This window comes from Mytilus californianus, unplaced genomic scaffold (genome assembly GCF_021869535.1).
Source record: "Mytilus californianus isolate M0D057914Y unplaced genomic scaffold, xbMytCali1.0.p SCAF_12, whole genome shotgun sequence".
Lineage (NCBI taxonomy): Eukaryota > Metazoa > Mollusca > Bivalvia > Mytilida > Mytilidae > Mytilus > Mytilus californianus.
In genome coordinates, this window is record NW_026262604.1 from 3,439,198 (window position 1) to 3,465,971 (window position 26,774).

Genomic DNA, 26,774 nt, shown 5'->3' on the forward strand with positions numbered 1-26,774 from the left:
TCTGTAACGTGACATGATTTTCAGTTGTGGTTTCATATGGCAGACACATATTACCCAGCAAACACACAACATTTTAAAAACATTTTTTAAATGTCATATGGACGTCTCTCACAAAATATTTCAATAAGATATCAGTTAAACATAAAAAAAATGTTTATTTTATTGTTTTTGAAATGTTTTATTTCTAACATTTAAGTAAAATGTTTTTACAACATTAACAAAATATTATTTGCTAATATCTTTTATTCATGTTCTCAAACATTGTTCTAAAATATCCCGTAGATATTTTATAATATAAAACAAATAATATTTTCTTCAATTGGTATTTTATATTTTAACAACATTTAGAGTAAATATTTTCCAAATATCCAAAAAACATTCTGCAAAAAAATGTTTTACAGAAAATATAGTTTTGCTATTTGCATAAAATGTTTTATAACGTAAAATTAAAATGTTTTACATAAAACATCTGAAAAATATCAGCTAAATGTTTTCTTTAAAATATTTTGACATACACATTACTTAATAGCCTTACTGATATTTTATTCAACATTTTACGGATATAAAAATAACATTTTATTTAAACTTTATTCAAAACCCCACAAACAACGTTTTGTGGAATTAGCTCGTTTTTTTCAGGATAAGATATAGTACTACATTTCATGACAAGCAAGATACTATGGTTGAAATCCTTAATTGATATCTTGAAGATCCTTGAAGTCAGATTTTATTCCTTCTTATATTAAAATTCAAAAGAGTCAACATTAAATTAAGCAATAATGTATAGATAAACAATCACCGTTCTTTAATGTTTATTCATTTCGTTCGTGTATATTTTAGAAATTAAGAAATGAAAACTGTAACTGTACTAAGTTCAATTTTCGTATCGTTTATATGCCTTACGGAAAACCGACCTTTTCCGGAATCGACTTTTGTTTTATCACCGGAATTGATTTTGAAATTTGAATTTCGAAACGAAGACAGGATATCAACAAAGAGAGCCAAGAAAATTGTTTGTTACGCGATATATACTCACTTGGTAAGAATGATTAATCTGTTAAGATGAAACTTGTGCATTCATTGTGTGTGTTCAATCATAATCGGAACCAAATTACATCTGTTTCTGGAGGTGCGGATCAAGGTTTTGAAAAAAAGGGGGCCCCTGCCCAAGGCAAGCAAACGTTTGGAGTGATACTTGTAAATAGTCTATACATTTATCTTATAAGTAGCTCCATAAGGGGGTCGGGGCCCCTAAATCCGCCACTGTTCAAGCATCTACGTACACCAATTATGAATTTGTTCATTGATATAAAAATATTATAAGGATATGTGGCTTGTGTGTTTGAATTGATTGCCAATACACCTTATCGCTATTTGTCCGCCATTACTGGCCATGGACATCACAAAAGTTCCCGTAAAATGTTGACGTCATATTAGAAAATATTTGACACCACAATTGAAAGTAATACACCTTATCACTATTTGTCCGCCATTACTGGACATCACACAACTGTCACAAGTTCCCTTAAAATTTTGACATCATCATAAAAAATATCTGATGCCACAATGGAAAAGTGATTGTTGTTTGACATCAAAAGTTCAAGCAGGATAGATTCTCGGGTCAAGCGGGAATAGCGATAAGGTGTATTATTGTATGACGTATGCTGACGTAAAAAGTTCAAGCGGGACAGATTTCCAAATACTGAAATAGCGATAAGGTGTATGAGACAGCTATCCACCAGAATTTAAATGACTTGGATAAAAGAAATTATAAGTCACTGTACGGCTTTCAAAACTGAGAAAACCAATGCCATATAGTCCACTTTGAAGCCTTGACAAACAAATGTTAAATTTTTCTCAACACAATTGAAACAAAACAACTAACTGCATACATTAAATACATACATGTATTATGAAAAAGAAATTTGACAGACTTAAACCAGTCAGGGATATAACTCTATAGGGTTATTACAGAAAAATAACATACATTTGTTACTGTGGACTGAAAAATCAAAGAACTGTGATAACATATGTATGTTACATGTTTCAAAGGGACAATATACATCATTAGTTTAGTTAAAATGTATGCAAGTTCTATTGATATTACTATTGTCTTTATGTATACTTAACTATAGAAAGATATAACAGTTCATAGTTTGACAATTTTGAATAGTATACCTATGTTATTACAGAAAATATATGCCTGTAATAACTAAAGGGTGTTATCACAGCTTCTCTATATCACTCCAAAGCATTTGCTGAGACATACATCATGCGTAATTACAATGTATTTTAATTTATTGTAAGAAATAATGACCAGAGCATGTAATGAGGTTCTGCCAAGCTTCCCAGTGATTCCCAAGTGTCTCATATAATAAGTTACATTCCTTTAATAACTAAGCCTTGTTATTACAGCTAAGTTTATCCCTTAAAAGCCTTGTCTCATTGATTTACCATGGTTAATCAAAAATGTATTAATTTAATTTAAAAATTAGTTATCAAGGCTATGCATTTAGTTTCTGCGCAAAGTCTCAAGAGTTCCCTAGAGCCCACTATAAATTAAAATATTTTTGATTTATTTTACAAATAACAAACATATGTTATTACAGATTTAGAAAATTTAAGGAATAAAGAGTAGATAACTCATGAAAGTATCTGTAATAACACACGCAAGTTATTTTCTGTAATAACCCTATAGAGTAATATCTCTGACTGTAAACCAACAACAACTATTGCAATAAGCATGACTCAATACCTTGTTTCCGAGGCACACAAACAAGTTACAATAACACTAATATAAGCACCATTTGAATATGGAGATTTTTTTTTCTAGTAAAATCAGTGTATGTATGTATTTGCAAAACAGTAAATTAAATTTCCCTTAACAGCTTAATGAACATTACAAAGACTATGTAAGACTTCAGCACAAGCAAGATAATATAAACTGTTGCTTAAAACTATATTTATTGCTTCATACACACAATGTATATACTATGTATCTTTTATTTTTTAACAGGAGCTAAAAGAAAAGCCACAAAGGACAAGTTCAATATGCAGGTTTACAATTTGGAAGTGGCGCAGGTTCTTTGTAATGTCTACAACCTTTCAGGAGAATTTTTTTTTGAAGTAAGATTTTCATACAGAATTACTGTTATTCCATATTTAATTCAAATATTTAGCATACACAATGCATTACATTCAAGATTAAGGGCATACAATACAGAAAAGATATCTGGATATTTGAATAAATTATATTTTTTGTGACAAAATAGAAACAAGTTGTTTATTTAAATCAATCTTTTAGTCCAACAGTGTGCTTTCATAAACATATTTGCTTTCCTTTGAAGTATTTCAAATACATACATGTATAAACAACTCATTTAATGACATCTGTGTGTTTCTCGGAAGTTAAGTTATATTATTATCATCATTGCAAAAACAATGCGTAACACTTCGATAAGTTATTATGTGCCTATAGTATACTTCTAGGACTGTATCATATGCCCTTAGATACAAATGACAAGTTATAAACTATGTCACTCTACAGAGTTTAACACTTAAAAAGGACAATAAGATGTTTAATGACATTATGTAGCAGGGCTTTTAAAGGCCCTTACATGATACAATGCATTTAATGAAAACTAAAAAAAACCAAGAAAAACAACAGCCTGATTTATACAAAACAATAAAAGAAAAAAAAATATGATAGACAACAATCAACGAGTATAATGAAATAAGACTCTGGACTGGACACATATCTAGTCTAAAGTTTTTTATGTGTTTTTTTTTAATAACTAAATGAAGTTCAGCGTGGCATATTGCTCTCTCTTAACACGGTCAGCCATTTATAGTCCCCTTCCGACAGACTATCATCGTTATTTGTTTCAAAACTTTAAAGGGGAGGGGATGTATATCCTTCAGGCAACTTGAATCGTTCTATAATAAAGGAATGTGCAAGAAGTTCATATATGAATGTAAGATTAATTTTTTTTTCAGAAGCATGGCACAGCAAGAAAAAGATATAAGACACTACAAGACATTCCTAGTGATTTTGAATAAGACAATTGATTGACTTTTTCAATTTATTCTTAAATAAATCAAATAGTTGATGTAAAATGGTGTTTTGTTCTCATCTGTTCAGCCAATTATCAATGATTATTGACTTAAGATGTAACCCTATTAGAAGTGTAGCGTTTTAGTTTAGAAAGAGAAGTTGTATTGAGAAATCTGAATTTGGGACACAAGTTTTAGTCAATGTAACTTGAACTTAAAAATGTGTATAATATTTGCATAATGTCCAATGGCATATATGTCATGCATGTTCAGGTTGACATATGCATGATGTGTATAAGATAGGTAATAAAAGTTGAGAGTGAAAAACTAAACATTATACCATTGTGGTTGGAATGTGGGTTTTCTTGCACTGTCTGTCATCTGTCCACCTATATTTGTCGGATTTTGTCCAACAAATATTTTCATCAAGTGCTGTTTTTCACAAAACTGCTGATAAAGATGAGTTCATATTTAATGAGCTGCTTGATAGTGATGAACTGTGATGTGTGAACATTTTTGTATCTGGCACCTGTTTCCTGTTTGCTTATACTTTGTATTTCAAAATTTTGAATGTTCTCAAATTTTTCATTACTTTAATTAGTAATGCTGATGAACAGAATGACTTCATATTTGGTAAGTGGCTTGACCATGATGAGTTGTGTCTGCCATTTTGGATGTGTCAAAATTTGTAGATACTTCTTGTTTTTAGAGACTTTGAATTGTGAATTTCATATGCTTAGCAAAACAACTGATTTATTCTTGTTTGTATACATGTATAGAATTAATCACTGTGTATAAATTAATTTAACTAATGATTTGTTATTTAAAAAAGCAGGAAACTCAATTAAAAGTACAGACATTTTTTTATTGATATGATCTAGATATCAACCAAAAACATCTTCTTAACAGTCTCACTTGCAAGAAAACATCCAAAAAACATTTTTATAACATTATTTGATGTTCATGATATTTTTCAAACGTTCAGAAAATATTTCTAGAAAATATTTTTTTAAAAGATTATCAAAATGTTTTATACGCCATTGTTTTTCACATTATCATGATATTTCTTTACAACATTTTAATTATATTATGCAAATATTTTAGAAAATATATTAGAAAACGTTTTAGCGATATATATTCTACCATACATTTAATGTTTTTCTCACGTTTTTTTGTGATATTTTCATGACATTAGACACAACATTTTAAAAACATTTTAAAGATGTTTTTGTGTTTGCTGGGTAGTCATTGATTCAACTGTATAGTCGACTCAGTATGGCACATATATATGTTTGAATGCATTATTATGCTGAATAAATGCGCCTTTATATTGAACGGTTTCTGCTTCCGATATTTACAACCTGGTAAAATTGTGTGAGCTTTGAATACTCTCCTGTCAGGCTGTCAGCTGAATCATATTTATCATATGTTGACACAATCATAAATGTATTAGGCTCGGCAAGAACGCTTTAATATATAGCTTAATTTTAGCTTGTTATACTAAGTCCGATGTGGTCTAGTGGTTAGGATTTCTGGTTTTCACCCAGACGGCCCGGGTTCGATTCCCGGCGTCGGAGCTTTAATTTTTTTGTGATCGGGTGAAACATGTAACATTTCATGAAAAAGATGAAAAAAGGATTCACAGAATCATCTAAGCGAAATAAATTGCAATTAATTCTCGCAGCATATATTATCATGCAGTTTGCATCTTCCACAGTGATGTGCCTTCAAGTGTCAATGAAACCGAGACCGGAATGAGATGGGTGACCATCACACCTACATAAGAATGTTCTTTCGCAAATAATGATTTTCTGTTTTAAAGTCATGTTGATGTTTATGCATTTCTTGTCATTTAGTCTGTTGTTATGACATCATCCCATCGGGGTATAAGTTAGATACAATAACTTAATTTCCTGTGTTTGCTACTCTAGCTCTACGATTCCTCTCCACTACTTAATCGCAGAACAGGAGCTATTCACTCCTGGCACACTTATACAGTGCGTTATCAACAATTTATTTGTATAGTGTTCAAGATTGACCTCTGAAGAGAGAGGAGTATATTTGAAATGATAGTATCAGATAAATTTCTCTTGGCGTGAATTTACATGGATGCACAACTATCCATGGATGATACAGTTATGTGCCGCGTACTCTATTGGCCGCTAATCAATTGAAAACTTTGAAAGAGACGAAAAAAGAAATGCATCGGCCGGGAATCGAACCCGGGCCGCCCGCGTGGCAGGCGAGCATTCTACCACTGAACCACCGATGCTTATAACTACTTAGTGTTTAACTTGATCATATATGGACACATGTTACCTGATATGTATGGTATATAGCATGTTAATCATACTGACGTTGTCGGCAGAAACGCGACACAAATATATTTGACAAGAGGAAATCGACGTTAATTTAGATCCCATCTGTTCAGCCGCAGTGTAATCGCAGCTCGTGGTTGAAATATAATGACCAGAAATATGCTACTGTCGGCTTCGTGTATAATTTGAAACTTACCGTGGTTAAAATCGTGATATGAAAAGGGGGAGGGATAATTAATCAAGTCTTTCAAAGGAGAATTAATAGCGAAATGAAAAATTCTGTAACGTGACATGATTTTCAGTTGTGGTTTCATATGGCAGACACATATTAGACATTGATTCAACTGTATAGTCGACTCAGTATGGCACATATATATGTTTGAATGCATTATTATGCTGAATAAATGCGCCTTTATATTGAACGGTTTCTGCTTCCGATATTTACAACCTGGTAAAATTGTGTGAGCTTTGAATACTCTCCTGTCAGGCTGTCAGCTGAATCATATTTATCATATGTTGACACAATCATAAATGTATTAGGCTCGGCAAGAACGCTTTAATATATAGCTTAATTTTAGCTTGTTATACTAAGTCCGATGTGGTCTAGTGGTTAGGATTTCTGATTTTCACCCAGACGGCCCTGGTTCGATTCCCGGCGTCGGAGCTTTAATTTTTTTGTGATCGGGTGAAACATGTAACATTTCATGAAAAAGATGAAAAAAGGATTCACAGAATCATCTAAGCGAAATAAATTGCAATTAATTCTCGCAGCATATATTATCATGCAGTTTGCATCTTCCACAGTGATGTGCCTTCAAGTGTCAATGAAACCGAGACCGGAATGAGATGGGTGACCATCACACCTACATAAGAATGTTCTTTCGCAAATAATGATTTTCTGTTTTAAAGTCATGTTGATGTTTATGCATTTCTTGTCATTTAGTCTGTTGTTATGACATCATCCCATCGGGGTATAAGTTAGATACAATAACTTAATTTCCTGTGTTTGCTACTCTAGCTCTACGATTCCTCTCCACTACTTAATCGCAGAACAGGAGCTATTCACTCCTGGCACACTTATACAGTGCGTTATCAACAATTTATTTGTATAGTGTTCAAGATTGACCTCTGAAGAGAGAGGAGTATATTTGAAATGATAGTATCAGATAAATTTCTCTTGGCGTGAATTTACATGGATGCACAACTATCCATGGATGATACAGTTATGTGCCGCGTACTCTATTGGCCGCTAATCAATTGAAAACTTTGAAAGAGACGAAAAAAGAAATGCATCGGCCGGGAATCGAACCCGGGCCGCCCGCGTGGCAGGCGAGCATTCTACCACTGAACCACCGATGCTTATAACTACTTAGTGTTTAACTTGATCATATATGGACACATGTTACCTGATATGTATGGTATATAGCATGTTAATCATACTGACGTTGTCGGCAGAAACGCGACACAAATATATTTGACAAGAGGAAATCGACGTTAATTTAGATCCCATCTGTTCAGCCGCAGTGTAATCGCAGCTCGTGGTTGAAATATAATGACCAGAAATATGCTACTGTCGGCTTCGTGTATAATTTGAAACTTACCGTGGTTAAAATCGTGATATGAAAAGGGGGAGGGATAATTAATCAAGTCTTTCAAAGGAGAATTAATAGCGAAATGAAAAATTCTGTAACGTGACATGATTTTCAGTTGTGGTTTCATATGGCAGACACATATTAGACATTGATTCAACTGTATAGTCGACTCAGTATGGCACATATATATGTTTGAATGCATTATTATGCTGAATAAATGCGCCTTTATATTGAACGGTTTCTGCTTCCGATATTTACAACCTGGTAAAATTGTGTGAGCTTTGAATACTCTCCTGTCAGGCTGTCAGCTGAATCATATTTATCATATGTTGACACAATCATAAATGTATTAGGCTCGGCAAGAACGCTTTAATATATAGCTTAATTTTAGCTTGTTATACTAAGTCCGATGTGGTCTAGTGGTTAGGATTTCTGGTTTTCACCCAGACGGCCCGGGTTCGATTCCCGGCGTCGGAGCTTTAATTTTTTTGTGATCGGGTGAAACATGTAACATTTCATGAAAAAGATGAAAAAAGGATTCACAGAATCATCTAAGCGAAATAAATTGCAATTAATTCTCGCAGCATATATTATCATGCAGTTTGCATCTTCCACAGTGATGTGCCTTCAAGTGTCAATGAAACCGAGACCGGAATGAGATGGGTGACCATCACACCTACATAAGAATGTTCTTTCGCAAATAATGATTTTCTGTTTTAAAGTCATGTTGATGTTTATGCATTTCTTGTCATTTAGTCTGTTGTTATGACATCATCCCATCGGGGTATAAGTTAGATACAATAACTTAATTTCCTGTGTTTGCTACTCTAGCTCTACGATTCCTCTCCACTACTTAATCGCAGAACAGGAGCTATTCACTCCTGGCACACTTATACAGTGCGTTATCAACAATTTATTTGTATAGTGTTCAAGATTGACCTCTGAAGAGAGAGGAGTATATTTGAAATGATAGTATCACATAAATTTCTCTTGGCGTGAATTTACATGGATGCACAACTATCCATGGATGATACAGTTATGTGCCGCGTACTCTATTGGCCGCTAATCAATTGAAAACTTTGAAAGAGACGAAAAAAGAAATGCATCGGCCGGGAATCGAACCCGGGCCGCCCGCGTGGCAGGCGAGCATTCTACCACTGAACCACCGATGCTTATAACTACTTAGTGTTTAACTTGATCATATATGGACACATGTTACCTGATATGTATGGTATATAGCATGTTAGTCATACTGACGTTGTCGGCAGAAACGCGACACAAATATATTTGACAAGAGGAAATCGACGTTAATTTAGATCCCATCTGTTCAGCCGCAGTGTAATCGCAGCTCGTGGTTGAAATATAATGACCAGAAATATGCTACTGTCGGCTTCGTGTATAATTTGAAACTTACCGTGGTTAAAATCGTGATATGAAAAGGGGGAGGGATAATTAATCAAGTCTTTCAAAGGAGAATTAATAGCGAAATGAAAAATTCTGTAACGTGACATGATTTTCAGTTGTGGTTTCATATGGCAGACACATATTAGACATTGATTCAACTGTATAGTCGACTCAGTATGGCACATATATATGTTTGAATGCATTATTATGCTGAATAAATGCGCCTTTATATTGAACGGTTTCTGCTTCCGATATTTACAACCTGGTAAAATTGTGTGAGCTTTGAATACTCTCCTGTCAGGCTGTCAGCTGAATCATATTTATCATATGTTGACACAATCATAAATGTATTAGGCTCGGCAAGAACGCTTTAATATATAGCTTAATTTTAGCTTGTTATACTAAGTCCGATGTGGTCTAGTGGTTAGGATTTCTGATTTTCACCCAGACGGCCCTGGTTCGATTCCCGGCGTCGGAGCTTTAATTTTTTTGTGATCGGGTGAAACATGTAACATTTCATGAAAAAGATGAAAAAAGGATTCACAGAATCATCTAAGCGAAATAAATTGCAATTAATTCTCGCAGCATATATTATCATGCAGTTTGCATCTTCCACAGTGATGTGCCTTCAAGTGTCAATGAAACCGAGACCGGAATGAGATGGGTGACCATCACACCTACATAAGAATGTTCTTTCGCAAATAATGATTTTCTGTTTTAAAGTCATGTTGATGTTTATGCATTTCTTGTCATTTAGTCTGTTGTTATGACATCATCCCATCGGGGTATAAGTTAGATACAATAACTTAATTTCCTGTGTTTGCTACTCTAGCTCTACGATTCCTCTCCACTACTTAATCGCAGAACAGGAGCTATTCACTCCTGGCACACTTATACAGTGCGTTATCAACAATTTATTTGTATAGTGTTCAAGATTGACCTCTGAAGAGAGAGGAGTATATTTGAAATGATAGTATCAGATAAATTTCTCTTGGCGTGAATTTACATGGATGCACAACTATCCATGGATGATACAGTTATGTGCCGCGTACTCTATTGGCCGCTAATCAATTGAAAACTTTGAAAGAGACGAAAAAAGAAATGCATCGGCCGGGAATCGAACCCGGGCCGCCCGCGTGGCAGGCGAGCATTCTACCACTGAACCACCGATGCTTATAACTACTTAGTGTTTAACTTGATCATATATGGACACATGTTACCTGATATGTATGGTATATAGCATGTTAATCATACTGACGTTGTCGGCAGAAACGCGACACAAATATATTTGACAAGAGGAAATCGACGTTAATTTAGATCCCATCTGTTCAGCCGCAGTGTAATCGCAGCTCGTGGTTGAAATATAATGACCAGAAATATGCTACTGTCGGCTTCGTGTATAATTTGAAACTTACCGTGGTTAAAATCGTGATATGAAAAGGGGGAGGGATAATTAATCAAGTCTTTCAAAGGAGAATTAATAGCGAAATGAAAAATTCTGTAACGTGACATGATTTTCAGTTGTGGTTTCATATGGCAGACACATATTAGACATTGATTCAACTGTATAGTCGACTCAGTATGGCACATATATATGTTTGAATGCATTATTATGCTGAATAAATGCGCCTTTATATTGAACGGTTTCTGCTTCCGATATTTACAACCTGGTAAAATTGTGTGAGCTTTGAATACTCTCCTGTCAGGCTGTCAGCTGAATCATATTTATCATATGTTGACACAATCATAAATGTATTAGGCTCGGCAAGAACGCTTTAATATATAGCTTAATTTTAGCTTGTTATACTAAGTCCGATGTGGTCTAGTGGTTAGGATTTCTGGTTTTCACCCAGACGGCCCGGGTTCGATTCCCGGCGTCGGAGCTTTAATTTTTTTGTGATCGGGTGAAACATGTAACATTTCATGAAAAAGATGAAAAAAGGATTCACAGAATCATCTAAGCGAAATAAATTGCAATTAATTCTCGCAGCATATATTATCATGCAGTTTGCATCTTCCACAGTGATGTGCCTTCAAGTGTCAATGAAACCGAGACCGGAATGAGATGGGTGACCATCACACCTACATAAGAATGTTCTTTCGCAAATAATGATTTTCTGTTTTAAAGTCATGTTGATGTTTATGCATTTCTTGTCATTTAGTCTGTTGTTATGACATCATCCCATCGGGGTATAAGTTAGATACAATAACTTAATTTCCTGTGTTTGCTACTCTAGCTCTACGATTCCTCTCCACTACTTAATCGCAGAACAGGAGCTATTCACTCCTGGCACACTTATACAGTGCGTTATCAACAATTTATTTGTATAGTGTTCAAGATTGACCTCTGAAGAGAGAGGAGTATATTTGAAATGATAGTATCACATAAATTTCTCTTGGCGTGAATTTACATGGATGCACAACTATCCATGGATGATACAGTTATGTGCCGCGTACTCTATTGGCCGCTAATCAATTGAAAACTTTGAAAGAGACGAAAAAAGAAATGCATCGGCCGGGAATCGAACCCGGGCCGCCCGCGTGGCAGGCGAGCATTCTACCACTGAACCACCGATGCTTATAACTACTTAGTGTTTAACTTGATCATATATGGACACATGTTACCTGATATGTATGGTATATAGCATGTTAGTCATACTGACGTTGTCGGCAGAAACGCGACACAAATATATTTGACAAGAGGAAATCGACGTTAATTTAGATCCCATCTGTTCAGCCGCAGTGTAATCGCAGCTCGTGGTTGAAATATAATGACCAGAAATATGCTACTGTCGGCTTCGTGTATAATTTGAAACTTACCGTGGTTAAAATCGTGATATGAAAAGGGGGAGGGATAATTAATCAAGTCTTTCAAAGGAGAATTAATAGCGAAATGAAAAATTCTGTAACGTGACATGATTTTCAGTTGTGGTTTCATATGGCAGACACATATTAGACATTGATTCAACTGTATAGTCGACTCAGTATGGCACATATATATGTTTGAATGCATTATTATGCTGAATAAATGCGCCTTTATATTGAACGGTTTCTGCTTCCGATATTTACAACCTGGTAAAATTGTGTGAGCTTTGAATACTCTCCTGTCAGGCTGTCAGCTGAATCATATTTATCATATGTTGACACAATCATAAATGTATTAGGCTCGGCAAGAACGCTTTAATATATAGCTTAATTTTAGCTTGTTATACTAAGTCCGATGTGGTCTAGTGGTTAGGATTTCTGGTTTTCACCCAGACGGCCCGGGTTCGATTCCCGGCGTCGGAGCTTTAATTTTTTTGTGATCGGGTGAAACATGTAACATTTCATGAAAAAGATGAAAAAAGGATTCACAGAATCATCTAAGCGAAATAAATTGCAATTAATTCTCGCAGCATATATTATCATGCAGTTTGCATCTTCCACAGTGATGTGCCTTCAAGTGTCAATGAAACCGAGACCGGAATGAGATGGGTGACCATCACACCTACATAAGAATGTTCTTTCGCAAATAATGATTTTCTGTTTTAAAGTCATGTTGATGTTTATGCATTTCTTGTCATTTAGTCTGTTGTTATGACATCATCCCATCGGGGTATAAGTTAGATACAATAACTTAATTTCCTGTGTTTGCTACTCTAGCTCTACGATTCCTCTCCACTACTTAATCGCAGAACAGGAGCTATTCACTCCTGGCACACTTATACAGTGCGTTATCAACAATTTATTTGTATAGTGTTCAAGATTGACCTCTGAAGAGAGAGGAGTATATTTGAAATGATAGTATCAGATAAATTTCTCTTGGCGTGAATTTACATGGATGCACAACTATCCATGGATGATACAGTTATGTGCCGCGTACTCTATTGGCCGCTAATCAATTGAAAACTTTGAAAGAGACGAAAAAAGAAATGCATCGGCCGGGAATCGAACCCGGGCCGCCCGCGTGGCAGGCGAGCATTCTACCACTGAACCACCGATGCTTATAACTACTTAGTGTTTAACTTGATCATATATGGACACATGTTACCTGATATGTATGGTATATAGCATGTTAATCATACTGACGTTGTCGGCAGAAACGCGACACAAATATATTTGACAAGAGGAAATCGACGTTAATTTAGATCCCATCTGTTCAGCCGCAGTGTAATCGCAGCTCGTGGTTGAAATATAATGACCAGAAATATGCTACTGTCGGCTTCGTGTATAATTTGAAACTTACCGTGGTTAAAATCGTGATATGAAAAGGGGGAGGGATAATTAATCAAGTCTTTCAAAGGAGAATTAATAGCGAAATGAAAAATTCTGTAACGTGACATGATTTTCAGTTGTGGTTTCATATGGCAGACACATATTAGTCATTGATTCAACTGTATAGTCGACTCAGTATGGCACATATATATGTTTGAATGCATTATTATGCTGAATAAATGCGCCTTTATATTGAACGGTTTCTGCTTCCGATATTTACAACCTGGTAAAATTGTGTGAGCTTTGAATACTCTCCTGTCAGGCTGTCAGCTGAATCATATTTATCATATGTTGACACAATCATAAATGTATTAGGCTCGGCAAGAACGCTTTAATATATAGCTTAATTTTAGCTTGTTATACTAAGTCCGATGTGGTCTAGTGGTTAGGATTTCTGGTTTTCACCCAGACGGCCCGGGTTCGATTCCCGGCGTCGGAGCTTTAATTTTTTTGTGATCGGGTGAAACATGTAACATTTCATGAAAAAGATGAAAAAAGGATTCACAGAATCATCTAAGCGAAATAAATTGCAATTAATTCTCGCAGCATATATTATCATGCAGTTTGCATCTTCCACAGTGATGTGCCTTCAAGTGTCAATGAAACCGAGACCGGAATGAGATGGGTGACCATCACACCTACATAAGAATGTTCTTTCGCAAATAATGATTTTCTGTTTTAAAGTCATGTTGATGTTTATGCATTTCTTGTCATTTAGTCTGTTGTTATGACATCATCCCATCGGGGTATAAGTTAGATACAATAACTTAATTTCCTGTGTTTGCTACTCTAGCTCTACGATTCCTCTCCACTACTTAATCGCAGAACAGGAGCTATTCACTCCTGGCACACTTATACAGTGCGTTATCAACAATTTATTTGTATAGTGTTCAAGATTGACCTCTGAAGAGAGAGGAGTATATTTGAAATGATAGTATCAGATAAATTTCTCTTGGCGTGAATTTACATGGATGCACACTATCCATGGATGATACAGTTATGTGCCGCGTACTCTATTGGCCGCTAATCAATTGAAAACTTTGAAAGAGACGAAAAAAGAAATGCATCGGCCGGGAATCGAACCCGGGCCGCCCGCGTGGCAGGCGAGCATTCTACCACTGAACCACCGATGCTTATAACTACTTAGTGTTTAACTTGATCATATATGGACACATGTTACCTGATATGTATGGTATATAGCATGTTAATCATACTGACGTTGTCGGCAGAAACGCGACACAAATATATTTGACAAGAGGAAATCGACGTTAATTTAGATCCCATCTGTTCAGCCGCAGTGTAATCGCAGCTCGTGGTTGAAATATAATGACCAGAAATATGCTACTGTCGGCTTCGTGTATAATTTGAAACTTACCGTGGTTAAAATCGTGATATGAAAAGGGGGAGGGATAATTAATCAAGTCTTTCAAAGGAGAATTAATAGCGAAATGAAAAATTCTGTAACGTGACATGATTTTCAGTTGTGGTTTCATATGGCAGACACATATTAGACATTGATTCAACTGTATAGTCGACTCAGTATGGCACATATATATGTTTGAATGCATTATTATGCTGAATAAATGCGCCTTTATATTGAACGGTTTCTGCTTCCGATATTTACAACCTGGTAAAATTGTGTGAGCTTTGAATACTCTCCTGTCAGGCTGTCAGCTGAATCATATTTATCATATGTTGACACAATCATAAATGTATTAGGCTCGGCAAGAACGCTTTAATATATAGCTTAATTTTAGCTTGTTATACTAAGTCCGATGTGGTCTAGTGGTTAGGATTTCTGGTTTTCACCCAGACGGCCCGGGTTCGATTCCCGGCGTCGGAGCTTTAATTTTTTTGTGATCGGGTGAAACATGTAACATTTCATGAAAAAGATGAAAAAAGGATTCACAGAATCATCTAAGCGAAATAAATTGCAATTAATTCTCGCAGCATATATTATCATGCAGTTTGCATCTTCCACAGTGATGTGCCTTCAAGTGTCAATGAAACCGAGACCGGAATGAGATGGGTGACCATCACACCTACATAAGAATGTTCTTTCGCAAATAATGATTTTCTGTTTTAAAGTCATGTTGATGTTTATGCATTTCTTGTCATTTAGTCTGTTGTTATGACATCATCCCATCGGGGTATAAGTTAGATACAATAACTTAATTTCCTGTGTTTGCTACTCTAGCTCTACGATTCCTCTCCACTACTTAATCGCAGAACAGGAGCTATTCACTCCTGGCACACTTATACAGTGCGTTATCAACAATTTATTTGTATAGTGTTCAAGATTGACCTCTGAAGAGAGAGGAGTATATTTGAAATGATAGTATCAGATAAATTTCTCTTGGCGTGAATTTACATGGATGCACACTATCCATGGATGATACAGTTATGTGCCGCGTACTCTATTGGCCGCTAATCAATTGAAAACTTTGAAAGAGACGAAAAAAGAAATGCATCGGCCGGGAATCGAACCCGGGCCGCCCGCGTGGCAGGCGAGCATTCTACCACTGAACCACCGATGCTTATAACTACTTAGTGTTTAACTTGATCATATATGGACACATGTTACCTGATATGTATGGTATATAGCATGTTAATCATACTGACGTTGTCGGCAGAAACGCGACACAAATATATTTGACAAGAGGAAATCGACGTTAATTTAGATCCCATCTGTTCAGCCGCAGTGTAATCGCAGCTCGTGGTTGAAATATAATGACCAGAAATATGCTACTGTCGGCTTCGTGTATAATTTGAAACTTACCGTGGTTAAAATCGTGATATGAAAAGGGGGAGGGATAATTAATCAAGTCTTTCAAAGGAGAATTAATAGCGAAATGAAAAATTCTGTAACGTGACATGATTTTCAGTTGTGGTTTCATATGGCAGACACATATTAGACATTGATTCAACTGTATAGTCGACTCAGTATGGCACATATATATGTTTGAATGCATTATTATGCTGAATAAATGCGCCTTTATATTGAACGGTTTCTGCTTCCGATATTTACAACCTGGTAAAATTGTGTGAGCTTTGAATACTCTCCTGTCAGGCTGTCAGCTGAATCATATTTATCATATGTTGACACAATCATAAATGTATTAGGCTCGGCAAGAACGCTTTAATATATAGCTTAATTTTAGCTTGTTATACTAAGTCCGATGTGGTCTAGTGGTTAGGATTTCTGGTTTTTCAGGCTTCCGGTTTGTGTTTTGAAGTGGTTACACGTATTTTCTGAGTAGCGAAACATTCTTCTGTTTCTAAGGTTTTGCTCGGATATCCAAGCAGGGAAAGTGGAATATATTTTCGAACCTTGTTTACAGTAAGTGACTTTGAACTATTTAGGAATATTAGCATTTGTAAAGAAGAATTATAGATGAAATGCATCGTGTAGATTTCAAGGCTGGAGGCACCATAAGTTTATTTTATCATTAATAAAATTTTGACAATTAGTTTAAGATGAATATGGATAAGTTACCGAGATTTTTATTGAGTGCCATACGAAGTGCGTGTGAAGAATTTGGTATAATTACATACAGTGTACATGGTGACAATGAAAAAGCAAGAATATCTATAATGTTTACAAAATCTGACAATAAACAGGTTAAGCGCAAATCAGGCGCAGCATTGAGAAGAGACAATAAGCGTTTACGGGAATATAGTGAAAGCAATAGTAAAATACAAGTTACACATTTAGATACATTAGACGATATAACTGTAGAAAACGAAAATGAAATTACGAGTATTAATAATGATGAACCCGGCATGGAATGTGAAAATGAACCCGTTTGTGCCTCTGAATATAATTCAAAACAGTGTAGTGACAATATAGAACGATCGACTGTAAATATCGATAGTGACTTGCCTAACCGGTTTATCGACTTACCTATAAACCAGTTAGATCCAATTATAGATACACATGAAGAGAAGACAATAGTTCCAAAAATAAAACACAATAGAACAGTTACAAATAAGGATAACGGAACGATGATTTATAAGGAAAAGAGTGATATAGATACTGTTAGTTCGACACAACTATTACACGAACGCTTTGGGAAAATAGTTTTTAAAAAAAGTCGAGCTGGCCGAGATTTATTGATTGGAAAGGTTCAAAACAGGAAATTATTGATTGTGTATGAAACGGATAGAATGCATATTAGAACAATGAATGATGATGATTACAACTATGAACATTATGAACAGTTAGTTTTAACTGAATTTGAGGATGTGACCGAAACCATTTTTTGGAACGATACAGCCAACTATGGAATTGAAAAAATGATTAACTATGTGAAACATCATAATTTATAATGTAAATTTTATTTGATATGATAAGTCTAATGTGAGAAAGGGATGAGAGAACCTTGTATGATAGTGTTTTTTTTTTTTTTATTATTGTGTTTTTAATTGATTTAAAAATAATATATAGACAATGCAATGTATTTCCAAGGATCGTGTCATATTTACAAAATTACATCGAATTCATTATTTTGCGTTACTGGAATGGATATACCAGCCGTATATGCGTTATGTGAATCTTTGATTTTTAATAAAGACACTTTTACAATTATGGAAATTATTGACTATAGATATAAGATTAAATAACTATTGATTTGTTTGACAATTCTTTTAAGATTATATTTTAACCCTGTGTGAAAAAGAAAAAAAAAAAGAAAAAAAACAGGAAAAATCGGAATGATAGTGTAAGAATGAGGAAGCCAAAGAGTATAAGGACTTGATGTTTTCTATTATTTATGTAAATATTGTAAAAATGAGATGATGAGATGATGTTGAATAAATATAAAAGATAAAAAAAAAGGATTTCTGGTTTTCACCCAGACGGCCCGGGTTCGATTCCCGGCGTCGGAGCTTTAATTTTTTTGTGATCGGGTGAAACATGTAACATTTCATGAAAAAGATGAAAAAAGGATTCACAGAATCATCTAAGCGAAATAAATTGCAATTAATTCTCGCAGCATATATTATCATGCAGTTTGCATCTTCCACAGTGATGTGCCTTCAAGTGTCAATGAAACCGAGACCGGAATGAGATGGGTGACCATCACACCTACATAAGAATGTTCTTTCGCAAATAATGATTTTCTGTTTTAAAGTCATGTTGATGTTTATGCATTTCTTGTCATTTAGTCTGTTGTTATGACATCATCCCATCGGGGTATAAGTTAGATACAATAACTTAATTTCCTGTGTTTGCTACTCTAGCTCTACGATTCCTCTCCACTACTTAATCGCAGAACAGGAGCTATTCACTCCTGGCACACTTATACAGTGCGTTATCAACAATTTATTTGTATAGTGTTCAAGATTGACCTCTGAAGAGAGAGGAGTATATTTGAAATGATAGTATCAGATAAATTTCTCTTGGCGTGAATTTACATGGATGCACAACTATCCATGGATGATACAGTTATGTGCCGCGTACTCTATTGGCCGCTAATCAATTGAAAACTTTGAAAGAGACGAAAAAAGAAATGCATCGGCCGGGAATCGAACCCGGGCCGCCCGCGTGGCAGGCGAGCATTCTACCACTGAACCACCGATGCTTATAACTACTTAGTGTTTAACTTGATCATATATGGACACATGTTACCTGATATGTATGGTATATAGCATGTTAATCATACTGACGTTGTCGGCAGAAACGCGACACAAATATATTTGACAAGAGGAAATCGACGTTAATTTAGATCCCATCTGTTCAGCCGCAGTGTAATCGCAGCCCGTGGTTGAAATATAATGACCAGAAATATGCTACTGTCGGCTTCGTGTATAATTTGAAACTTACCGTGGTTAAAATCGTGATATGAAAAGGGGGAGGGATAATTAATCAAGTCTTTCAAAGGAGAATTAATAGCGAAATGAAAAATTCTGTAACGTGACATGATTTTCAGTTGTGGTTTCATATGGCAGACACATATTAGTCATTGATTCAACTGTATAGTCGACTCAGTATGGCACATATATATGTTTGAATGCATTATTATGCTGAATAAATGCGCCTTTATATTGAACGGTTTCTGCTTCCGATATTTACAACCTGGTAAAATTGTGTGAGCTTTGAATACTCTCCTGTCAGGCTGTCAGCTGAATCATATTTATCATATGTTGACACAATCATAAATGTATTAGGCTCGGCAAGAACGCTTTAATATATAGCTTAATTTTAGCTTGTTATACTAAGTCCGATGTGGTCTAGTGGTTAGGATTTCTGGTTTTCACCCAGACGGCCCGGGTTCGATTCCCGGCGTCGGAGCTTTAATTTTTTTGTGATCGGGTGAAACATGTAACATTTCATGAAAAAGATGAAAAAAGGATTCACAGAATCATCTAAGCGAAATAAATTGCAATTAATTCTCGCAGCATATATTATCATGCAGTTTGCATCTTCCACAGTGATGTGCCTTCAAGTGTCAATGAAACCGAGACCGGAATGAGATGGGTGACCATCACACCTACATAAGAATGTTCTTTCGCAAATAATGATTTTCTGTTTTAAAGTCATGTTGATGTTTATGCATTTCTTGTCATTTAGTCTGTTGTTATGACATCATCCCATCGGGGTATAAGTTAGATACAATAACTTAATTTCCTGTGTTTGCTACTCTAGCTCTACGATTCCTCTCCACTACTTAATCGCAGAACAGGAGCTATTCACTCCTGGCACACTTATACAGTGCGTTATCAACAATTTATTTGTATAGTGTTCAAGATTGACCTCTGAAGAGAGAGGAGTATATTTGAAATGATAGTATCAGATAAATTTCTCTTGGCGTGAATTTACATGGATGCACACTATCCATGGATGATACAGTTATGTGCCGCGTACTCTATTGGCCGCTAATCAATTGAAAACTTTGAAAGAGACGAAAAAAGAAATGCATCGGCCGGGAATCGAACCCGGGCCGCCCGCGAGCATTCTACCACTGAACCACCGATGCTTATAACTACTTAGTGTTTAACTTGATCATATATGGACACATGTTACCTGATATGTATGGTATATAGCATGTTAATCATACTGACGTTGTCGGCAGAAACGCGACACAAATATATTTGACAAGAGGAAATCGACGTTAATTTAGATCCCATCTGTTCAGCCGCAGTGTAATCGCAGCTCGTGGTTGAAATATAATGACCAGAAATATGCTACTGTCGGCTTCGTGTATAATTTGAAACTTACCGTGGTTAAAATCGTGATATGAAAAGGGGGAGGGATAATTAATCAAGTCTTTCAAAGGAGAATTAATAGCGAAATGAAAAATTCTGTAACGTGACATGATTTTCAGTTGTGGTTTCATATGGCAGACACATATTAGTCATTGATTCAACTGTATAGTCGACTCAGTATGGCACATATATATGTTTGAATGCATTATTATGCTGAATAAATGCGCCTTTATATTGAACGGTTTCTGCTTCCGATATTTACAACCTGGTAAAATTGTGTGAGCTTTGAATACTCTCCTGTCAGGCTGTCAGCTGAATCATATTTATCATATGTTGACACAATCATAAATGTATTAGGCTCGGCAAGAACGCTTTAATATATAGCTTAATTTTAGCTTGTTATACTAAGTCCGATGTGGTCTAGTGGTTAGGATTTCTGGTTTTCACCCAGACGGCCCGGGTTCGATTCCCGGCGTCGGAGCATTAATTTTTTTGTGATCGGGTGAAACATGTAACATTTCATGAAAAAGATGAAAAAAGGATTCACAGAATCATCTAAGCGAAATAAATTGCAATTAATTCTCGCAGCATATATTATCATGCAGTTTGCATCTTCCACAGTGATGTGCCTTCAAGTGTCAATGAAACCGAGACCGGAATGAGATGGGTGACCATCACACCTACATAAGAATGTTCTTTCGCAAATAATGATTTTCTGTTTTAAAGTCATGTTGATGTTTATGCATTTCTTGTCATTTAGTCTGTTGTTATGACATCATCCCATCGGGGTATAAGTTAGATACAATAACTTAATTTCCTGTGTTTGCTACTCTAGCTCTACGATTCCTCTCCACTACTTAATCGCAGAACAGGAGCTATTCACTCCTGGCACACTTATACAGTGCGTTATCAACAATTTATTTGTATAGTGTTCAAGATTGACCTCTGAAGAGAGAGGAGTATATTTGAAATGATAGTATCAGATAAATTTCTCTTGGCGTGAATTTACATGGATGCACAACTATCCATGGATGATACAGTTATGTGCCGCGTACTCTATTGGCCGCTAATCAATTGAAAACTTTGAAAGAGACGAAAAAAGAAATGCATCGGCCGGGAATCGAACCCGGGCCGCCCGCGTGGCAGGCGAGCATTCTACCACTGAACCACCGATGCTTATAACTACTTAGTGTTTAACTTGATCATATATGGACACATGTTACCTGATATGTATGGTATATAGCATGTTAATCATACTGACGTTGTCGGCAGAAACGCGACACAAATATATTTGACAAGAGGAAATCGACGTTAATTTAGATCCCATCTGTTCAGCCGCAGTGTAATCGCAGCTCGTGGTTGAAATATAATGACCAGAAATATGCTACTGTCGGCTTCGTGTATAATTTGAAACTTACCGTGGTTAAAATCGTGATATGAAAAGGGGGAGGGATAATTAATCAAGTCTTTCAAAGGAGAATTAATAGCGAAATGAAAAATTCTGTAACGTGACATGATTTTCAGTTGTGGTTTCATATGGCAGACACATATTAGTCATTGATTCAACTGTATAGTCGACTCAGTATGGCACATATATATGTTTGAATGCATTATTATGCTGAATAAATGCGCCTTTATATTGAACGGTTTCTGCTTCCGATATTTACAACCTGGTAAAATTGTGTGAGCTTTGAATACTCTACTGTCAGGCTGTCAGCTGAATCATATTTATCATATGTTGACACAATCATAAATGTATTAGGCTCGGCAAGAACGCTTTAATATATAGCTTAATTTTAGCTTGTTATACTAAGTCCGATGTGGTCTAGTGGTTAGGATTTCTGGTTTTCACCCAGACGGCCCGGGTTCGATTCCCGGCGTCGGAGCTTTAATTTTTTTGTGATCGGGTGAAACATGTAACATTTCATGAAAAAGATGAAAAAAGGATTCACAGAATCATCTAAGCGAAATAAATTGCAATTAATTCTCGCAGCATATATTATCATGCAGTTTGCATCTTCCGCAGTGATGTGCCTTCAAGTGTCAATGAAACCGAGACCGGAATGAGATGGGTGACCATCACACCTACATAAGAATGTTCTTTCGCAAATAATGATTTTCTGTTTTAAAGTCATGTTGATGTTTATGCATTTCTTGTCATTTAGTCTGTTGTTATGACATCATCCCCTCGGGGTATAAGTTAGATACAATAACTTAATTTCCTGTGTTTGCTACTCTAGCTCTACGATTCCTCTCCACTACTTAATCGCAGAACAGGAGCTATTCACTCCTGGCACACTTATACAGTGCGTTATCAACAATTTATTTGTATAGTGTTCAAGATTGACCTCTGAAGAGAGAGGAGTATATTTGAAATGATAGTATCAGATAAATTTCTCTTGGCGTGAATTTACATGGATGCACACTATCCATGGATGATACAGTTATGTGCCGCGTACTCTATTGGCCGCTAATCAATTGAAAACTTTGAAAGAGACGAAAAAAGAAATGCATCGGCCGGGAATCGAACCCGGGCCGCCCGCGTGGCAGGCGAGCATTCTACCACTGAACCACCGATGCTTATAACTACTTAGTGTTTAACTTGATCATATATGGACACATGTTACCTGATATGTATGGTATATAGCATGTTAATCATACTGACGTTGTCGGCAGAAACGCGACACAAATATATTTGACAAGAGGAAATCGACGTTAATTTAGATCCCATCTGTTCAGCCGCAGTGTAATCGCAGCTCGTGGTTGAAATATAATGACCAGAAATATGCTACTGTCGGCTTCGTGTATAATTTGAAACTTACCGTGGTTAAAATCGTGATATGAAAAGGGGGAGGGATAATTAATCAAGTCTTTCAAAGGAGAATTAATAGCGAAATGAAAAATTCTGTAACGTGACATGATTTTCAGTTGTGGTTTCATATGGCAGACACATATTAGTCATTGATTCAACTGTATAGTCGACTCAGTATGGCACATATATATGTTTGAATGCATTATTATGCTGAATAAATGCGCCTTTATATTGAACGGTTTCTGCTTCCGATATTTACAACCTGGTAAAATTGTGTGAGCTTTGAATACTCTCCTGTCAGGCTGTCAGCTGAATCATATTTATCATATGTTGACACAATCATAAATGTATTAGGCTCGGCAAGAACGCTTTAATATATAGCTTAATTTTAGCTTGTTATACTAAGTCCGATGTGGTCTAGTGGTTAGGATTTCTGGTTTTCACCCAGACGGCCCGGGTTCGATTCCCGGCGTCGGAGCTTTAATTTTTTTGTGATCGGGTGAAACATGTAACATTTCATGAAAAAGATGAAAAAAGGATTCACAGAATCATCTAAGCGAAATAAATTGCAATTAATTCTCGCAGCATATATTATCATGCAGTTTGCATCTTCCACAGTGATGTGCCTTCAAGTGTCAATGAAACCGAGACCGGAATGAGATGGGTGACCATCACACCTACATAAGAATGTTCTTTCGCAAATAATGATTTTCTGTTTTAAAGTCATGTTGATGTTTATGCATTTCTTGTCATTTAGTCTGTTGTTATGACATCATCCCATCGGGGTAAAAGTTAGATACAATAACTTAATTTCCTGTGTTTGCTACTCTAGCTCTACGATTCCTCTCCACTACTTAATCGCAGAACAGGAGCTATTCACTCCTGGCACACTTATACAGTGCGTTATCAACAATTTATTTGTATAGTGTTCAAGATTGACCTCTGAAGAGAGAGGAGTATATTTGAAATGATAGTATCAGATAAATTTCTCTTGGCGTGAATTTACATGGATGCACAACTATCCATGGATGATACAGTTATGTGCCGCGTACTCTATTGGCCGCTAATCAATTGAAAACTTTGAAAGAGACGAAAAAAGAAATGCATCGGCCGGGAATCGAACCCGGGCCGCCCGCGTGGCAGGCGAGCATTCTACAACTGAACCACCGATGCTTATAACTACTTAGTGTTTAACTTGATCATATATGGACACATGTTACCTGATATGTATGGTATATAGCATGTTAATCATACTGACGTTGTCGGCAGAAACGCGACACAAATATATTTGACAAGAGGAAATCGACGTTAATTTAGATCCCATCTGTTCAGCCGCAGTGTAATCGCAGCTCGTGGTTGAAATATAATGACCAGAAATATGCTACTGTCGGCTTCGTGTATAATTTGAAACTTACCGTGGTTAAAATCGTGATATGAAAAGGGGGAGGGATAATTAATCAAGTCTTTCAAAGGAGAATTAATAGCGAAATGAAAAATTCTGTAACGTGACATGATTTTCAGTTGTGGTTTCATATGGCAGACACATATTAGTCATTGATTCAACTGTATAGTCGACTCAGTATGGCACATATATATGTTTGAATGCATTATTATGCTGAATAAATGCGCCTTTATATTGAACGGTTTCTGCTTCCGATATTTACAACCTGGTAAAATTGTGTGAGCTTTGAATACTCTCCTGTCAGGCTGTCAGCTGAATCATATTTATCATATGTTGACACAATCATAAATGTATTAGGCTCGGCAAGAACGCTTTAATATATAGCTTAATTTTAGCTTGTTATACTAAGTCCGATGTGGTCTAGTGGTTAGGATTTCTGGTTTTCACCCAGACGGCCCGGGTTCGATTCCCGGCGTCGGAGCTTTAATTTTTTTGTGATCGGGTGAAACATGTAACATTTCATGAAAAAGATGAAAAAAGGATTCACAGAATCATCTAAGCGAAATAAATTGCAATTAATTCTCGCAGCATATATTATCATGCAGTTTGCATCTTCCACAGTGATGTGCCTTCAAGTGTCAATGAAACCGAGACCGGAATGAGATGGGTGACCATCACACCTACATAAGAATGTTCTTTCGCAAATAATGATTTTCTGTTTTAAAGTCATGTTGATGTTTATGCATTTCTTGTCATTTAGTCTGTTGTTATGACATCATCCCATCGGGGTATAAGTTAGATACAATAACTTAATTTCCTGTGTTTGCTACTCTAGCTCTACGATTCCTCTCCACTACTTAATCGCAGAACAGGAGCTATTCACTCCTGGCACACTTATACAGTGCGTTATCAACAATTTATTTGTATAGTGTTCAAGATTGACCTCTGAAGAGAGAGGAGTATATTTGAAATGATAGTATCAGATAAATTTCTCTTGGCGTGAATTTACACGGATGCACAACTATCCATGGATGATACAGTTATGTGCCGCGTACTCTATTGGCCGCTAATCAATTGAAAACTTTGAAAGAGACGAAAAAAGAAATGCATCGGCCGGGAATCGAACCCGGGCCGCCCGCGTGGCAGGCGAGCATTCTACCACTGAACCACCGATGCTTATAACTACTTAGTGTTTAACTTGATCATATATGGACACATGTTACCTGATATGTATGGTATATAGCATGTTAATCATACTGACGTTGTCGGCAGAAACGCGACACAAATATATTTGACAAGAGGAAATCGACGTTAATTTAGATCCCATCTGTTCAGCCGCAGTGTAATCGCAGCTCGTGGTTGAAATATAATGACCAGAAATATGCTACTGTCGGCTTCGTGTATAATTTGAAACTTACCGTGGTTAAAATCGTGATATGAAAAGGGGGAGGGATAATTAATCAAGTCTTTCAAAGGAGAATTAATAGCGAAATGAAAAATTCTGTAACGTGACATGATTTTCAGTTGTGGTTTCATATGGCAGACACATATTAGTCATTGATTCAACTGTATAGTCGACTCAGTATGGCACATATATATGTTTGAATGCATTATTATGCTGAATAAATGCGCCTTTATATTGAACGGTTTCTGCTTCCGATATTTACAACCTGGTAAAATTGTGTGAGCTTTGAATACTCTCCTGTCAGGCTGTCAGCTGAATCATATTTATC

General features: G+C 36.0%; 1 long non-coding RNA gene and 26 other non-coding genes across 27 annotated transcripts; 14 read left to right on the plus strand and 13 right to left on the minus strand.

Annotated features, from left to right (window-relative positions):
• The first annotated feature begins 408 nt into the window (after positions 1–408).
• On the plus strand, positions 409–4,116 carry LOC127721225 (uncharacterized). The gene is made up of 3 exons (XR_007991082.1): positions 409–1,039; positions 3,017–3,126; positions 3,997–4,116. It is a non-coding gene; the product is annotated as an uncharacterized LOC127721225 (long non-coding RNA).
• A 1,442-nt stretch (positions 4,117–5,558) lies between these two features.
• On the plus strand, positions 5,559–5,630 carry Trnae-uuc (transfer RNA glutamic acid (anticodon UUC)). Its single transcript has one exon. It is a non-coding gene; the product is annotated as a tRNA-Glu (tRNA).
• Positions 5,631–6,254: 624 nt separating this feature from the next.
• Positions 6,255–6,325, minus strand: Trnag-gcc (transfer RNA glycine (anticodon GCC)). Its single transcript has one exon. It is a non-coding gene; the product is annotated as a tRNA-Gly (tRNA).
• Positions 6,326–6,963: 638 nt separating this feature from the next.
• On the plus strand, positions 6,964–7,035 carry Trnae-uuc (transfer RNA glutamic acid (anticodon UUC)). Its single transcript has one exon. It is a non-coding gene; the product is annotated as a tRNA-Glu (tRNA).
• A 624-nt stretch (positions 7,036–7,659) lies between these two features.
• On the minus strand, positions 7,660–7,730 carry Trnag-gcc (transfer RNA glycine (anticodon GCC)). The gene has a single exon. It is a non-coding gene; the product is annotated as a tRNA-Gly (tRNA).
• Positions 7,731–8,368: 638 nt separating this feature from the next.
• Trnae-uuc (transfer RNA glutamic acid (anticodon UUC)) lies at positions 8,369–8,440 on the plus strand. Its single transcript has one exon. It is a non-coding gene; the product is annotated as a tRNA-Glu (tRNA).
• A 624-nt stretch (positions 8,441–9,064) lies between these two features.
• Trnag-gcc (transfer RNA glycine (anticodon GCC)) lies at positions 9,065–9,135 on the minus strand. Its single transcript has one exon. It is a non-coding gene; the product is annotated as a tRNA-Gly (tRNA).
• Positions 9,136–9,773: 638 nt separating this feature from the next.
• On the plus strand, positions 9,774–9,845 carry Trnae-uuc (transfer RNA glutamic acid (anticodon UUC)). Its single transcript has one exon. It is a non-coding gene; the product is annotated as a tRNA-Glu (tRNA).
• A 624-nt stretch (positions 9,846–10,469) lies between these two features.
• Trnag-gcc (transfer RNA glycine (anticodon GCC)) lies at positions 10,470–10,540 on the minus strand. Its single transcript has one exon. It is a non-coding gene; the product is annotated as a tRNA-Gly (tRNA).
• A 638-nt stretch (positions 10,541–11,178) lies between these two features.
• On the plus strand, positions 11,179–11,250 carry Trnae-uuc (transfer RNA glutamic acid (anticodon UUC)). Its single transcript has one exon. It is a non-coding gene; the product is annotated as a tRNA-Glu (tRNA).
• Positions 11,251–11,874: 624 nt separating this feature from the next.
• Trnag-gcc (transfer RNA glycine (anticodon GCC)) lies at positions 11,875–11,945 on the minus strand. Its single transcript has one exon. It is a non-coding gene; the product is annotated as a tRNA-Gly (tRNA).
• A 638-nt stretch (positions 11,946–12,583) lies between these two features.
• Positions 12,584–12,655, plus strand: Trnae-uuc (transfer RNA glutamic acid (anticodon UUC)). The gene has a single exon. It is a non-coding gene; the product is annotated as a tRNA-Glu (tRNA).
• Positions 12,656–13,279: 624 nt separating this feature from the next.
• On the minus strand, positions 13,280–13,350 carry Trnag-gcc (transfer RNA glycine (anticodon GCC)). The gene has a single exon. It is a non-coding gene; the product is annotated as a tRNA-Gly (tRNA).
• Positions 13,351–13,988: 638 nt separating this feature from the next.
• Trnae-uuc (transfer RNA glutamic acid (anticodon UUC)) lies at positions 13,989–14,060 on the plus strand. Its single transcript has one exon. It is a non-coding gene; the product is annotated as a tRNA-Glu (tRNA).
• Positions 14,061–14,683: 623 nt separating this feature from the next.
• Trnag-gcc (transfer RNA glycine (anticodon GCC)) lies at positions 14,684–14,754 on the minus strand. The gene has a single exon. It is a non-coding gene; the product is annotated as a tRNA-Gly (tRNA).
• A 638-nt stretch (positions 14,755–15,392) lies between these two features.
• On the plus strand, positions 15,393–15,464 carry Trnae-uuc (transfer RNA glutamic acid (anticodon UUC)). Its single transcript has one exon. It is a non-coding gene; the product is annotated as a tRNA-Glu (tRNA).
• A 623-nt stretch (positions 15,465–16,087) lies between these two features.
• Trnag-gcc (transfer RNA glycine (anticodon GCC)) lies at positions 16,088–16,158 on the minus strand. Its single transcript has one exon. It is a non-coding gene; the product is annotated as a tRNA-Gly (tRNA).
• Positions 16,159–19,132: 2,974 nt separating this feature from the next.
• Trnag-gcc (transfer RNA glycine (anticodon GCC)) lies at positions 19,133–19,203 on the minus strand. The gene has a single exon. It is a non-coding gene; the product is annotated as a tRNA-Gly (tRNA).
• A 638-nt stretch (positions 19,204–19,841) lies between these two features.
• Positions 19,842–19,913, plus strand: Trnae-uuc (transfer RNA glutamic acid (anticodon UUC)). Its single transcript has one exon. It is a non-coding gene; the product is annotated as a tRNA-Glu (tRNA).
• Positions 19,914–21,236: 1,323 nt separating this feature from the next.
• Trnae-uuc (transfer RNA glutamic acid (anticodon UUC)) lies at positions 21,237–21,308 on the plus strand. The gene has a single exon. It is a non-coding gene; the product is annotated as a tRNA-Glu (tRNA).
• Positions 21,309–21,932: 624 nt separating this feature from the next.
• On the minus strand, positions 21,933–22,003 carry Trnag-gcc (transfer RNA glycine (anticodon GCC)). The gene has a single exon. It is a non-coding gene; the product is annotated as a tRNA-Gly (tRNA).
• A 638-nt stretch (positions 22,004–22,641) lies between these two features.
• Trnae-uuc (transfer RNA glutamic acid (anticodon UUC)) lies at positions 22,642–22,713 on the plus strand. The gene has a single exon. It is a non-coding gene; the product is annotated as a tRNA-Glu (tRNA).
• Positions 22,714–23,336: 623 nt separating this feature from the next.
• On the minus strand, positions 23,337–23,407 carry Trnag-gcc (transfer RNA glycine (anticodon GCC)). Its single transcript has one exon. It is a non-coding gene; the product is annotated as a tRNA-Gly (tRNA).
• Positions 23,408–24,045: 638 nt separating this feature from the next.
• Positions 24,046–24,117, plus strand: Trnae-uuc (transfer RNA glutamic acid (anticodon UUC)). Its single transcript has one exon. It is a non-coding gene; the product is annotated as a tRNA-Glu (tRNA).
• A 624-nt stretch (positions 24,118–24,741) lies between these two features.
• Positions 24,742–24,812, minus strand: Trnag-gcc (transfer RNA glycine (anticodon GCC)). The gene has a single exon. It is a non-coding gene; the product is annotated as a tRNA-Gly (tRNA).
• A 638-nt stretch (positions 24,813–25,450) lies between these two features.
• On the plus strand, positions 25,451–25,522 carry Trnae-uuc (transfer RNA glutamic acid (anticodon UUC)). Its single transcript has one exon. It is a non-coding gene; the product is annotated as a tRNA-Glu (tRNA).
• A 624-nt stretch (positions 25,523–26,146) lies between these two features.
• Trnag-gcc (transfer RNA glycine (anticodon GCC)) lies at positions 26,147–26,217 on the minus strand. The gene has a single exon. It is a non-coding gene; the product is annotated as a tRNA-Gly (tRNA).
• Positions 26,218–26,774: the final 557 nt, after the last annotated feature.